The sequence below is a fragment of the Nyctereutes procyonoides genome, unplaced genomic scaffold (genome assembly GCF_905146905.1).
Source record: "Nyctereutes procyonoides isolate TBG_1078 unplaced genomic scaffold, NYPRO_anot_genome, whole genome shotgun sequence".
Classification (NCBI taxonomy): Eukaryota; Metazoa; Chordata; class Mammalia; order Carnivora; family Canidae; genus Nyctereutes; species Nyctereutes procyonoides.
The window spans coordinates 14,908,992-14,924,245 of NW_026575160.1; the positions used below are offsets into that span (position 1 = coordinate 14,908,992).

General features: G+C 41.0%; 1 protein-coding gene across 1 annotated transcript in view; it reads right to left on the reverse strand.

Annotated features, from left to right (window-relative positions):
• Window positions 1-15,254, reverse strand: part of JAZF1 (JAZF zinc finger 1) — a 334,668-nt gene that overhangs the window by 207,361 nt on the left and 112,053 nt on the right. The gene's annotated exons all lie outside the window — the stretch shown is intronic.

The following is a 15,254-nucleotide window of genomic DNA, read 5'->3' on the forward strand; positions in this document are numbered from 1 at the left end:
CCATTTACACGACATAATTATGATATTTGTATTTGCTTCTACCATCTTATTTGTGCTATTTATTTTATCTATTACTATGTTTTTAAAAAGTTTTGGATTGATCAACTCTTTTATTTCTTTTTTGCTTCCTCTACTGGTTTGAAAGCTAAACACTTTGCTTAGCTTTATTTATTGATTATTCTAGAAATAGTGAAATGTATACATAATGTATCTAAATTTTAAATCTAATTTCAAAATTTAAAACTCAAATTTTATCCATTAATTTACCTTCCTCCAAGATAACAGGTTATGTTTAATCACTTCAAAACTGATAGCGCTATATTGACACATATTTCATTTATTTTTAAGCTCATAACATAAGACAGTTAATGTTGGTTCAGATTTACCCATACATTTACCACTTTCTTTGTTTTTTTGCTCCTTTTTAAGATTCTGATATTTTTATTTGGGAGCTCTTTCCTTTTTTGCAGAGTTCATACTCTTAATTTAGAAATTCCTTTTGTGAGGATCTGATGATGACAGATCTTTTCTCACTTTTTTTTTCTCAATCTAAATATTGCTTTTTCACCTCCTTTTTGAGAAATAGATTTAGCTGGGGAGAATCACAGATTGACTGTGTTTTTCTCTTAGCATGCTGAAAACATTGCTCCACTATTTCATGCTTCTATCATTGTTAAACTGAATTGTTCCTTTGAAAGCTATCACTTCTGACTTACTTGAGATCTTTATCATGGCATTGTGCAGTTTTACTATGTCATATCCAGGTATGGACCTCTTTTTAAGAAGTTTAATCTTTCTTGGAATTTGCTGGGTGTCCTCAATCTGTGCCTGATCTCTTTCATTTCTGCAAAGTTCACTGTTCTCCTTGTCTCTTAGCCTTTCTTCTGTATTTTCTCTCCTTTGCCCATAGTACTATATTCTGAACACTAATTCAATCTTCTTTTCGAATTTATTAATTCTCTCTTCAATTCTGTCTAATTTATCATAAACTGCTTTTTAGGCTTTTAATTTCAGTTATGTGTTTTTTATTTATATAAATTATATTTGCCTCTTTCTCAAATTTTGTCATAGTAATAGTCTTGCTCCTTAGACATACTTTTAATCTCTTCTTCCATTTTTTTTAAAAGATTTAATTTATTTATTCATCAGAGACACACAGGGAGAGAGACAGAGACACAGGCAGAGGGAGAAGCACGCTCTGTGCAGGGAGCCGGATATGGGAACTTGATCCCAGGACTCCAGGATCACACCCTGGGCCGAAGGCAGAGGCTTAATCACTGAGCCACCTAGGCATCCCCCTCTTCTTCCATTTTTAAACACAGAAAACATACTTATTTTATATATGTGTCTGATAAATTTAATATCTAAAGTCCTTGCCGTTTGATTTTGCTGACTCCTTCATGATGATGTATTTTCTTGTGTGATTTTTTTTCTCTTTTTAATGGGAGTTAACATATTTTAGGAACTCTGTAAGGGTTCTTTATGATCAAATTAACATGAGTTCTTCCACAAAGAATCTGTATTTGCTCTTACTGCGTGCTGGGAGGAACTACCAACCTACTACCATTTTAATTTTTAGTTTAATGTTTTTCTGACCATCCAGCTAGTATGAATTCTAGCTGTAAATCCAGGAACTGTCTTGAGGTGACAAATTTTCTGATTTTATGTTTGCTCCACCACATACATAGTTCTAAGGTTCAAGATAGAAAATTTTCCTTGGAAGAACCTGGGCTTTTGCTATCCTAGCTCACCATTACCAAGAGAATGTAGCTTTAGGGTTCTAGCTCCATAAAGAGAGGAGCCTTTGCTAATTACATCAGCCAACTTGGGTGGGTCCAGGCTTTTGCCTTCTGTGGCCCTGGAGGTTATGAAAACCTAAGAGCAGGTTTAAGGTAAGTCAGCCTGCCGTGTTCAGCTTAACTTTCTGGGTTTCCAAATTTCACTTGGTATTTAACATCTGAACATGTCTTCCTATCTTGTCAGATCAGCAGCGTACTGAAAACTAATCCCTTCCATCAGCCCTGTGGGCAGTATTATATACACGGGTTCAGAATGAGAGCTCTGAAACCAAACTGCCCAGATTCAAATATCTGCACAGTACTTATTAAATAGGTAGTCTTGGGAAGTTTTTTCAGTTCTCTGCCTCAGTAGCCCCACCTGTTAAATGGGCATAAGAACAGTATTTGCCTCATATGAGGGTTTTTATGAGAATTAAATGAATTAATACATATAAAGCACTTACAACAATGCCTGGTCAGAACCAGCACTCAAAAAAAAAAAAAAGAAATGTTGCTATCATTATCATTTTGGTTACATGCTAGTGCCATAATGAGACACTACAATACAGATGCTGACTTCCTACTCCATAATACTGTTCCCTTATACTACCACTTTAAAAAATCAAGTTCTGTAAAATGTAACTTTATATTAACATTTTTTGCCAATGCTTTCATTTTTATGAAACTTCTATTTAAGAAAATATATAATACACATAAGAATACATATAATAATGAATGGCAGACACATTTCACTGAACATTTCTATTTATCCACTCTTGTAATTTAAGACAAAGAGAGAGCACAATGAAATTAAAAGGCATAAATTTTAAATACCCAAAGGGTAATGTTCATGGTGTCTAATGGATAGAGCCAGCTGTTGCCATCAGCTGTAAAGGTGAGCAACTACGCTATGTTGATAGGAGTGTGGCCTGGAGCTTGTTAAATATGGTTATCCTTTGCTCTTCTTAAGCCTCATGAGATATAGATACACAAATAAGAGTCACAAGAGTTTTGGGGCCCTGAGTGACTGTGTTTAGAGGTGGAAAGCTAATATATTACAAATTATGTAAAAGGCACATACTATGCAATCTTTGATCTTTTAATAATCAGAGAGATCATTTTGTAAGACAAATATTTCATGATTTTAGTAGGTGCTCATTTTGAACATAAAGTGTCAAAATCAATCATAAACTCAATTTTTAATTGAGTACCCAGCTTATTACACTGCCAGCATTGATGGGTTCTTTCAGTTACAAAGTACAGTGAGTCCTGAAACAGAAATCAGGTCCTTTTGATTTATCACTGTTCTTAACGACAACAAAACAAAACATCCTTGACTAAATTGGAATTTGAGGTTGTGCCATTATCAGTTTATCATGGCTCAATTCCAAATTCACCCTTTAACACCTGCTCTGTGATAATGAACCAGACTCAGGATTTCTTCTTTGCAGGGAATTCAATATTAGGCTTTGTCAGTAGAGGGCACTGCAGGGACACTGCAGTGGTTCCCGCGTACAGTTTTTGCATCTTGGTTCCTTAGCACTGCATGCATAAGAAAACATCTGGTGATGTTCTGTGCTCCAGGCAGGAGTCCAGGGCACGCAGTCTCTCAGTGACCATGCAGGACTGTTCTGGGTCCAGTAACCACCTCTTCACAGTCCTGCTACACCCTGCACACTGTAGCTGTTCCACCCACAGCCGTACTCCAACTCCCTTTGCATGTTGGCCCATCAGCCTCAGCCTGCCCATGCTCAGAATGTTTTTTCCTGCTAGTCCAGCAACTGTGGAGCAGTGGCCCACGTAACCTACAAACCTGCCATCCTAGTGGGTTTTGTCTGCATCCTTGCCAGTGAGCTCTGAACCCTAGTCATAAGGAAGGGCTCCCTTCCAAGCCTGTCCTTCCTTAGGTACTCTTCTTTAGCTCCCAAGGATCCTTTGGTGTCCTCTTTATATCCTATGGTCACTCGCCTATCTTAGCTTAATAATTCTTTATTTTAGATTTTTAAAAAAAGTGATCTCTACACCCGATGTGGGACTCAAACTCACGATCTCAAGAGTTCATCCCCTAAGAGTTGCATGTTCTACAGACTGAGCCAGCCAATCACCCCAATATTTCTTTATTTTAAACGTTCCCTATTTGAATGATGGTGTGGTTTCTGTCCCTGGTTGATCCAAACTGATACAGTGCTTGACACTGCATTTCTAAATGTGTATAGTCATGTATTCTTTTCTCAACATACACCACTTCCTCTATCAATTCAAAAAACTGTCTTTTCATATGCATTACAGCTAAAATGTGGGCCACCCATGCTCCTTATATGTTCTGAAAATCCCTGCAATGATGACAGGAAATATCTTCCAAGCTTATTTCATTCTTTTCTAATATCATATGAAAGAATTCCAAGCTTAGCACCTCACCCAAGGATTTCAAGTCCAATTATTTATTTCATCCTCTTTATACACCCTAGTCTTCCTCTCACAAAGAAGGGATGGTCTTTTGTTCATAATTTTAAGATAACAAATAGAAGATTACACCATGCCTTATTCTAAAGCATCTTATTTTGACAGAAATTTGCAGATCCTAATCACTTCCTGGGCAACTAACAACAAGCAACTAAGATACTAAAAGTTATTGAAAAGTACGGGCTATTTGTCCATTTATTTAGCATTCTTTGAAGGTCCAATATGAGACAGGTCCTAAACCAGGTACTATGGCATAAAAAGATGAATGAGGCACAGTCCCTTGTGTTCAGGGGAATAGGACCAAAACATAGGCGGTGCAAAGGGGAACCTGACTGGCTCAGTCAGTGGAGCACATGACTCTTGATCTCAGGGTTGTAGGTGTGAGCCCCACACTGGGTGTAGAGATTACTTAAAAATCAATTTTTTTAAAAAAAAGAACATAGGTGAAAAAGAATGAAAAAGAGGAGAGATATAACAATGAAAGATTAAAAAGTACTCCCAAAGAGTCACCCTTGCAATCCCACTGTTAAACAGTATTAAATCCCTCTTAAGTATTACTGAATACTCATATATTCAGGGGGAAAAAGGATCAAATATCTTCAAGAGTGAAAATTTTAAAGTTCTATACCATATCCATTGGGAATCAGATTCTTAAATGAAGAAGCTGAATTAAACTAAAAAAAAAAAAAACAACAACAAACTGCCTATAACATAGCAGTTACTGTACACAAACGGAAGGGGAAAAAAGTGTTTCATTTGTGGTATTTCTCCATATTCCTTGGTAAGGAAAACAAGCAGATATTGAGGATTATGAAATTTTTTAGGACACTCAATTCACCAGCATGCAAATAACTTGACATTTTACAGCTGTATTTTCAGTAACATTTGAGATTCCCTCAGTAAATAGTTTCCAATCTATATGCCTCTCCTTGACATGTGAGGGAGGCCTCAAGAAATGCCACCGTCTGAAAGTCATCACAATGGAATTTCAAATGTAATGAGCTGCATCTCGTGTCTATGTAGAGAGCTTCAACAGGGCTGCAAGAAATGTTCTCTTCTTTCTCCCCAAAAATAATTCTAAAAGGTCATACCAGTCTAATGGTGATAAGTAACTGCCAACAATTTTTTAAAATTAGGAAATCTTATAAATTATAATTTTTTAAAAATAGAAATGACTGAGGCAAGCAAAATTTATATGCATCAAGAAAAACTAAAGATACAGAGCTAACACCTCTCAATGACTAGAAAAATATGGCCAGTATATTCACTTATTTCCATCTTTTAATTTTAAGTCACTTCATTTTCCACAAAAATATAAATATATTTCAACCAGCAGCATTTTCTACCTTAACCAGCCAGTAGGAAACCAACATAAAATTTAAAAGAAGGAAACTATGTAAAAAATACTGTATAAGCGAGGCACCTGGGTGGCTCAGTCGGTTATGTGTCTGACTTTAGGTCAAGTCATGATCTTGGGGTCCTGCGATCAAGCCCCACATTGGGCTCTGGGCTCAGCAGGGAGCCTGCTTCTCCCTCCCTTTCCCTCCCCGTCTCCCCCCATTCATGCTCTCTCTCTCTCTCTGAAATTTTAAAATATTAAAAAAATATTATATAAGCAAATGCTTTTTCAATTCATATCCCACCATGTAAGCAGAAAGCAACATTTCTGTAAGCGATTATTAACTAGAAAAGAATGAAAAGAGATACAGTCCTACTCATCATCCACTTGGTAAAGAACTAGTCTTTAAAATGAAAAAATAAAGCAATGCATTCCAAAAAGTGGTTGCAAAGGAAATTCTGTAAATTTTCAAACAAACCTAATGACAGTTGAGAAAACAAACTGTCGGCAACACTCTAGTCAAACAGAGCTTCCCCATACCTCATGTTTGCCAAACAAAATATCATAAATGTGGGATAAAACAGAAAGAGATCTTATCATCTAATTCAGTCTCCTTTGACAGATTATGAAATCAAAGACCAAATAAATAGTTTTTTCTCCTAAAAACTGCTCTGTTACTGGGTTTATGCGCAGGTGGAAGAAATAGCCATTTGAGAGGCATCCTACTTAGGCCACCTAGGAGATGACTGTACCTTTCCAATTTCTTGAACAGCCTAATGGGATATCTGAAATGGTCCCATTAAAGAGTTCTTCTACTGGATTATGCGTCAGATCTAAGAATCTATAAGTTATGAGGGCATCTGTATAGATCACTGGTCTAAGCTCATTCAAGAAGCATTATCTGAATTACATTTAGGTCAAGTTCTTTCAGGGAAATGACTGTGTTCTTTGGCCTCTGTAACTCCAGAGAGCCTGGCAGACTGTAATAATGCACAAATTGATTATAGCGTTGGTGAAAATGGCCAAAGAATCAGTCAAATGCCTTTCTCCCTGAGCACTGACTTAGAATCCTCTGGGAATAAGAGTATGGAGAGGTGGTTTTTAATAGTAGGAGGGACTAGAAGGGAACCTCAAGAGACATAGCTTAGAATTCTCACAAATGTAAGCAGAGTGAAAGCTCCAGGTAGAGGAGGGGCGAGGGAAGCTGGGAAAGTCCCTCAAGAGAGCATTCTGGAAGGTGAAATGAGGGAATGGAAGAAACACGCTTTGTTTATTGCACAATGTTTCCCAGACCTCCCCTGCCAGACCGTAAATGTCACTATCCTGTCCCAACATGTGCTGTTAAGTCAGTGCAAGATGACTTAAAAATGTTCCAACTATGTTAAAAAGATTACCAAAGATGTTTTAATTCTTAAAATCTTGTTAACTAGGTTAGTAAAATCACAACAGTTTAATGTGATAGCTGAAAGAAAAAGGAGAATCACCAAAACATCTCATGACTTTTTTTTTCTAAGAAATTGTATTTTATAGGTCTTATTTGTCCCTCTTTTTAAATGGGGGGGGGGGGACCAGAGAAAATAAAACTACAACATGTTTTATTTTTCTGTTAGCTATACAGCCTGGGGCTATTTTTTCTTTCTCGTTCTTTCCAAACAGTGTACCTTTTAGATCTGACACAATAAGACAGAAAGGGAAAAAAAAGTTGAGCTCCATCAGGCAAATTTTAACTTGTGACAAAAAATACTGGACCAGATGGATTGCACACTTGCCAAGAGCACAGTTAAGTGTTCACAGGAGGACTGCTAGCATAAGCATAGAACATGCTAGTTCTTCTATCTCTGTTTTTGTTTTTATTCCGCCAAGAACCAAGGGCTTAGCAATGCTGAGGAAATTACCCCCAGGCAGCTTCAGTCTCTTGCTTAGCACATTACCTAAGTGTTAACACCTTGGATGCGTGGTATCCTAACACAAACAGTTACAGAAACAAATTTCGGAGGCTACAGAATTTCACCAGAGGTATTTCCCAGACTGGATACTTTCTAAAAGAATGCTGAAAAGGCTCTGACACAGGCTGGGTCAGGGCTGGGAGTGCGAAAGCATCGACAGCAAATGATGGGAAATGTCAGACCGCAGAAGATTGCTCCCCTTAAAGTCCTGCGGGATTCCTGTGCTCTTCCGTCCTTAACTCTCTGAGCACACACGCAATACTCTCCAGAGGATGGCCGAGCTTGGCTGATTCTGCTCTTGTTGTTTTAAGATTCTAATTGGGAAAACCAGTTTGTGATTCCATTTTATGACCCGAAGAGATGAATGGCCTTTTTACGAAAGGCTTTCCCCCCAAACCCTACAGAATCCATCCAAATGATGCCTCCACTCATCCAGAGCCAAGAGAAGCAGCAAGTACCTACAGAATCTTGGCAGGGCTCCAGACCACGTTCCAGGCCCATACTTCTGCCAGTTAACTCCTTTGTGCCTCCTCGCCCTTGAACACGAGGGCCTCTGACAAGCGGCTGCCATCCGTCCTCAGCTAGGTGGGACCACCCAGACATAATCACAGGCTGGAGTCTGTGTCCCCTTCAGTGAACGAAGCAGAGCTTTATCACGGATGAGGCCCACGGCAGAGGGAGGTAGAAAAGGCTGGGTTCAGACAAAATTGAATTGGGAGAGTCGTCACTAAAAATGTTTCCCTGCCACTTTAGTGTTGTCTGGAGGGAAGCTTCTGGGGAATGGTGACCTGGGCATGAACAGGACTGAATGCCACTGTTACTGGTCGTTGAACTTGTGGACCCCTGCTCCCTCACATGACAGATGCTGCTGTGCTCACATCCCCCAAACAATCCCTTGCTGTTTCTGCCCTTTCCTGGGGGGCACCTCGGCCTCCCCATAATCCTAGGGACCTCAACACCGAGACTCCAGCCAGCAACTCAGCGGGGGCTGCCCATACTATGCCAGGCATTAGCTAATCTGACTACTGCCCCTGGGGAACTCTGGAGGACAGGTGATGGAGAATGGGTCAAGCAAACTTTTGTTTTCTGCCTAGCTTAACAAAATGGAAAAAAATAAAAAGGGAAATTGGGGTTTGGTCACTTAGACAAACATAATTAATTGGAATCAAGTGGGGAAATCAGTTTCAATTGGTGAAATCTCGGTGTGGAAAGGGCTGAAAAGGATTTAGAAGTGCTCTATCCAATCTACAAACTTTACAGATGGGATAAGAGACGTTCAGTCACCTGCTGGTCAGCTTTGGCCTCAGTGGCCCAGTCTAGCGGCCCCTCCCCTGCCTCACTCTGCCTCTGTTACTTAAAGACACACTGTATTACTTTCAAGTATGCTAGAAACTGGGCTAGGAGGTAAATGGTATGGGCTGTTCTTCCATTAAAAAAAAGAAGGCTCTGGATGGCCTGGGTGGCTCAGTGGTTTAGTGCCGCCTTCCGTCCAGGGTGTGACCATGGAGACCCGGGATCCGGTCCCACGTCGGGCTCCCTGCATGGAGCCTGCTTCTCCCTCTGCCTGTGTCTCTGCCTCTCTGTGTGTGTGTGTGTCTCTCTCTAATAAATAAATAAATAAATGAATGAATGAATAATAAATAATAAATAAATAAATAAATAAATAAATCTAAAAAAAAAAGAAGGCTCTCTAAACAGCATGCAGATGATCAGTAAACACCTATACGTTTTGTGATGTATGCAAAATGAATTGGCTTAAGTTAAACATTCCTCTTATCATATTAATTATACTATTTACCTCACTAATAAAATCTTTCCTAAATTACATAAAGACAAACCTCTCCACAGGCTTTGCCAATGATCCCAGTGCCCAACTGTTACAATGCCATTAATGAGATTTAACTCGACTATAACCAGGGCCACATGAAATTCTCATGAACAAGGTAAGTACAGAAAATGTAGGTTTCAAGATACCTATACATTTACGCAACGTAAAAGAGAGAAGCAGGCCTAGGAAATGTCACTTTAAGAAAAAAAAGAGGAGGAGAGAAAAAGAAAACATGAGTCATCGATAAACAATCTGTTGACAATTCTGTTTTAAACCATACAAAGCGTTTTGGGGTATTAACAATTGCCCATATTTTCCCTTGGAATTGCAGAGAAGCTGGCTCTGGTAGCAAAGACAGATGGCCCAAGCTATTAACTGAGTCATCCCTGTATATGGTTTCAGAATGCTGCCTGATATCATGGCAACTGCACACCAATGAATGTCGCACAAAATGTGATCAAGGCCTCCACTGGGGAAGTCCCATGGGATTTACTCCATTGCTAAGATGTTTCCAGGGCTCTGGAAATCCGGTCCTCAGCTCACAGATTCTCAGAACAGGGTAAACTTATCCACCACCCAACCTGCTTCTGTACAAGGCAGATGTGGGGGACAGAGTCCCAGCAACTGAGGCACCAGCGCAGTCAGTGGCAGAGCAGAGAACAGAACGGGGCTCTTGGGGTTCCTTGGCTCAGTGCCTTCCCTCTCCTCTCCCTGCCCAATCTTTCCAGTTTTAGTGAAAACTGAAATTGCTCACCACTCAGCTGTTTTCACAAGGAGACTCATGCTTCATGACTATGTTATTCTTTCATCTGGAGACCTGAGTACTGCACATAAATTGGATATCTGCGTCACATGGATTTTTTGTCTTGTTGATTTTTAACCTTTTAAATAAAAAAAAATTTTTTTTTTTTCTGAAGGAGCTGAGTCAGGATTGTTTTCTTGTTTTAAGGCGACGTGAAGCACGGTGGATCCCACTTTCCACTTGCCCAAAGATGGTGCTGAGGACGAGTGTCTCATCCCCCCTAGTCCTCTAGCTCCCCGCCTGCTAAGTAGTGTTAACAAAACAAAGGAAAGCGTAGTGGCGTTGTTGAGGAGCCTGAGCCATGTACCTAAGGTGAGACCTATACTGCAGGAGAGGCCTGGTTTCCTGTGTCTGGATCACATTCAAAATACCTAAAAAGCTTCTCTCCATGCCCGAACTGGAATCACGGAGGAAATAAAACTGTGCCTCGGTGTCTCCTCTCAGACGTAGGGCTTATGGAGACTGTAAACCTCACGGTTCCACCCACCTTGCAGATGACCCAACCACCTTTGATGACGCCGCCACAGAGGGGGCCCAAGTCCTGGGCGTCTGGATCGCATCTAAACTCAAACCAATCAAGGGAACCGAAGCTACATGCTCTTACAATTAATTTCCAATTTAAATCCCTGGGGGCTTTTCCAAGGCATTGTTTTCGTCTTTCTGTACATAACTACACAAACAGAGGGAAATGAACTTATTTTCAACCCAGCTGGTTCACTGATAATCATGTGCAGAAGCCTGTGGCCTTAGATTGGGGCACCGTCTTCTCTGGGCAGCGGCTTGACGCTGGGTTCACAGCACGCACAGGGCTATGAGTCGAGTGGTTTGCTCAAAACCTCATCCCCCTCAAATTTTAACAAACTCACTCAGGTCCCAAAATAAGTCCCCACTGGCCCCATCTGTCTGGCCCAAGCCTGAGGCCCGCAAGCCTGGAGTGAAGCCAGCACTGAGGCTTCTCACCTACAGACACCCCTGCGCCACCTCCCCGGGGCGCCTTTCTCCCCTCCCTGCTCGCTGCAGAGCGCACTCTGAGACCCTCCGCTCGGAGGTGGAGCACGGAGCCCTGGCAGTAATCCCGGGAAAGGGGAGCTTTTCTGTTGCTCTGTCCTTGTCCGATCCTCACCCTCAAACAGCTGTGAATCTTTCTCTCCGTTTATTTTCAAGCAATTAAAACCACAGCTTGGTATCATTATCGTCATCTCTCTACATCACATCTAGGGGGCTTTGTCTTCAAAGATTCAGGCTATCTATCTGAGAGAGAAAAGTCTAGAGGGCATTGCACACCTCAAGAAAATGATACCATGGGTGTTCATGCCTGAAAAGGCCAAACATTTGGAAATGAGAAGTTGGAAACATACATGTGGCCACATTTTTCCTCTCCTTTGCTTCCATGTCCATGTGGAAAAGAAGAAAAACCATAGATATTTGCAAAAGTTTTATGAAATATGAGCTTTGGCTAAGCCAATGGTTTTGAAAATATTTGGACCATCCAAACAGAACAGATGTTTTTGCAAAATTTTCCATCGGTCCAGTCACTGCACCCCACCCCCCATACCCCGTGTGATTTTGCCCCATGTAGAGTCCCTGGGCCAGCTCTCGGTGGCAGTGGATCTGAAGTGTCCCAAATCACCTTGCCTTTCTTACATTTAGAACAAGCCTCTTTCCCCTCCCAGCCCGTTGTTTCTCTTGTCTGGTGAGAACAGGCTCTGGCATTCCCACAGCGGGAGGCCAGAGCAGTGCGTGGGGGCAACACAGCAAGACACCAGATTCTCTCCACAGCAGTCATCAGCAAAGCCTAAAATTTCACAAGTACGATGCTTACTTCTTACAGGACATCCCAAACTCATGTTAAAGTGTGAGCTCCTTGAGGGCACAGACCTGTGTTTCTATCCATCTCTGCACACTCAGCACACTTGCATACTGCACACACACAGCTGACACTCAAGAGATCTGATGAACCAGAATTAAAGCTATGAATAGCTTTGTGGGAACAGGGCCATGACCAGCAGGCACCCTAACCACAACTGGCTGCCAGCTAAAAGTGAGATGAACAGAGAATTCCTACATGGTAAATGCGGTCGTCTAATATGGAATTGGTTTTCCCACCGTATGAAGAGCCAGCCTCCTCATCTGCAGTGAAATATCCTCAATGTCAACAAGCAAAGCACCATGACACTACAGGTTCCAAGTGACCAGCAAAATCAAGCACTTGAGTGCACAGGTAAGGCCTGACACCAAGGAGACTCAAAGTGTGTTACAAGGTGCAGGAAAGGCCTTTGAAATGTTCTGAGAAGTTCAAATCACAGCATTCTTCTTCTTCTTCTTAAGATTTATTTATTTTTTAGAGAAGAGCAAGCACACAAGAGAGAGAGAAAGAGAGAGAGCACTAGCGTGCAGGTAGGGGGAGGGGTAGAGGGGGAGGGAGAGAGAGAGAATCTCAAGCTGACTCCCCGCTGAGCACAGAGCCCAGTGCAGGGCTCAATCCCAGGGCCCTGAGATCGCAACCTGAGCTGAGATCAAGAGTGGGACGCTCAACTGCCTGAGCCACCCGGGTGCCCCACACAGCATACCTCTTTTCAGCTTTTATGACCAGGACAAAGATACAATTCCTAGCTAATATGCCTTGATCAACCACAACCAGGAGAGTCTATGGTCTCATCACGAAGTTCAAATTCTAAAAATCCTGCCTCAACTGTCCTGGAAAAAATCTTTAATCCTCCTCCCAAACTCTGACAATTAAATGTCCATTTCTTTCAAATAGGACCATTTGGAAAGGTTTTTGGTTTTTCAATAAACGTATTAATACACAAATGTTAATACTTTCCATAAATGTATTTTTAACCCGGCTCCCAACCTGCCAAGATTTCTGCCAAACTTTTCACTTACAATTTGCCACCCACGTGCAGCCCCCCAGATGGACCTTCCATCCAGGGACGGTACTTAGAGCTGATTAAAGGGTTTGGAGGTGATGACAAAAATACGTGTGGTTGACAACAACAGGCAGCAAGGAAGGGCACATCTGTGATCAGAAACAGCACAAGTTTGCAGAGGAAGCTGCTTTCGATTTGCATTCTGACCGTCGGTTTCAAAAGGAGAGGCTGGCTGTTCCAGATGCTCACATGGCAGTGTCCTAATATGCTTTTAGCAGTTCTCATTCCAAAAATACAGAACAGAACCACCAATAATAAAATGGAGCAGATTTCAACCTTTTCTCTTGTCAGAAGACAGAGTATGTTAAAGAAGGAATTAGTGATCCTATAACCTTAACATAACAATCTGAAATCACGAGAGAACACAGTACCTGCATTAAACACGTCTCCCGTTCTAAAATCTACCAAAATGAAGAACTTCGGAGAAGACGCATGAAGGAAATCCATATTGCTTGCAAAACTGAGTCCCACTATGAATATGGTGGATACACTTCAAACACGGTTTGCACCTTAACCCTGCATCTGTGATAACTGCCCTGGAGCACTATCCCGGCTCTTTCATTTCAGCGAGAAAGTGCGATAATGTTGTCCACCCAGGGTGTAAAACTGACTTGAAACAAACTGCTATAATCAACTTCCCCCAGACCAACTGAACTGTATGCATGGTAGTATGTAATAAATAATTAATGCAATTAAAGAAATGGCATGAGCCCACTATAGAATTTAATCTGTTCAAGCTGAAGAATAAAGTTCATTTAAAATAATTGTTACCATATTTCCTTATGGATATGACTATATGCAACTCCATGATTAAATAGCATAAAACCACTCCTATAGTCTGGTCTTCAATGTAAATTGGCATTGCTTCACCTTTGAGAGAAATAACCCCAAACATACAAACTTTTGCATAGAACTTTAAGAAAAAAAGCCTAGAAATAATTTGTAGAAACAAGAAAATAAAGACAAACAAAACAAAGAAAATATATATCACTCATCATTCAGTTCCCTTCCACCCCACAGAAAACCTAATGATAATGTTTAAGAAGTAAAGATATAAACTCTTTTAACAGAACCTGTTTGACAAAGTTGGAATGGGTTTGGGGATCACAGAAGGATAAAATTACCTTTCTTTGTATCATCTAAATTATTTTATCACATGCATGTATTATGATTTTAATTTTTTGAAACTAGTTTATATGCACATGCACATACCTTCCAGACTTTTCTCTGCATATATATATATATATATATATATATATGCTAAAAAGGCAATTGCGCTGTGCAAATGACAGAAAAAAATTATATTTCAGAAAAACAGAAAGACAACCTTTCTCACCTTGTTCCCCACGGCTTCCCAACCTCAGGGAAAAAGAAACACTAGCTCTGCCCCAGTATGAAATATGACTTTTATAATTGGCATTATCTGTAGTTTGTTTTGGGGGTAGGGAAAATATGGGATCTGCAATCCTTCTTTCACACAAAATCCAACACTATTGTTTTCTAGATTTCACTCACAGGGGTTAGAGAGGATCTGTTGGGTCCTCCAGATTTCTAAACAAGCAACCAGTATCCACAAACGTTACGTACGCAGAGCTGGTCATGCCAGAGCCAGGCTGGGGACCTGGTATCCCACCCTCTACCCTATTCCAGCGTGGCTGTATGTTGTAGGGCTCTTTTATATATGCAGTTTCATTTGTGAGATGGAGGGTCAGTCCTCAGATGTGCCCCACAGTGTGGTGACTCTGGGCTGCCTCCATACCCACCCTGCAATGTAGCAACGCCCAAGGTTTGCAAATTGAAGTCACAAACATTCTCCCCACAAGGCTCTTTGGGCCTGAATCTTTGCATTTTGCTTTATTTTCATTTCCAATCAAAGGAGTTTATTTGGGCTCAGTCTCTTGATGGTTTTGCCTAAAGCATTCTCCCCTCCACAGTAGACAATTTTACAAGGTGCCCTGAAAACGACCAAAGTCTACTCCCTTTTGAGGAACACCGAATCCTCACGCCTCATCACGCTGAATATACAATATACCTGTTTATGTCCCTGACTTCATGTCTGCATCATTCTCCCTGCCTGCGACCCCAGGAGGGATAACTGCTGTGCTGTGGCTGGTTTCAAAGTAACTAATCTTCCACAAGCAGAAGCGCCCAGGTCGCCCAGGTCGGTG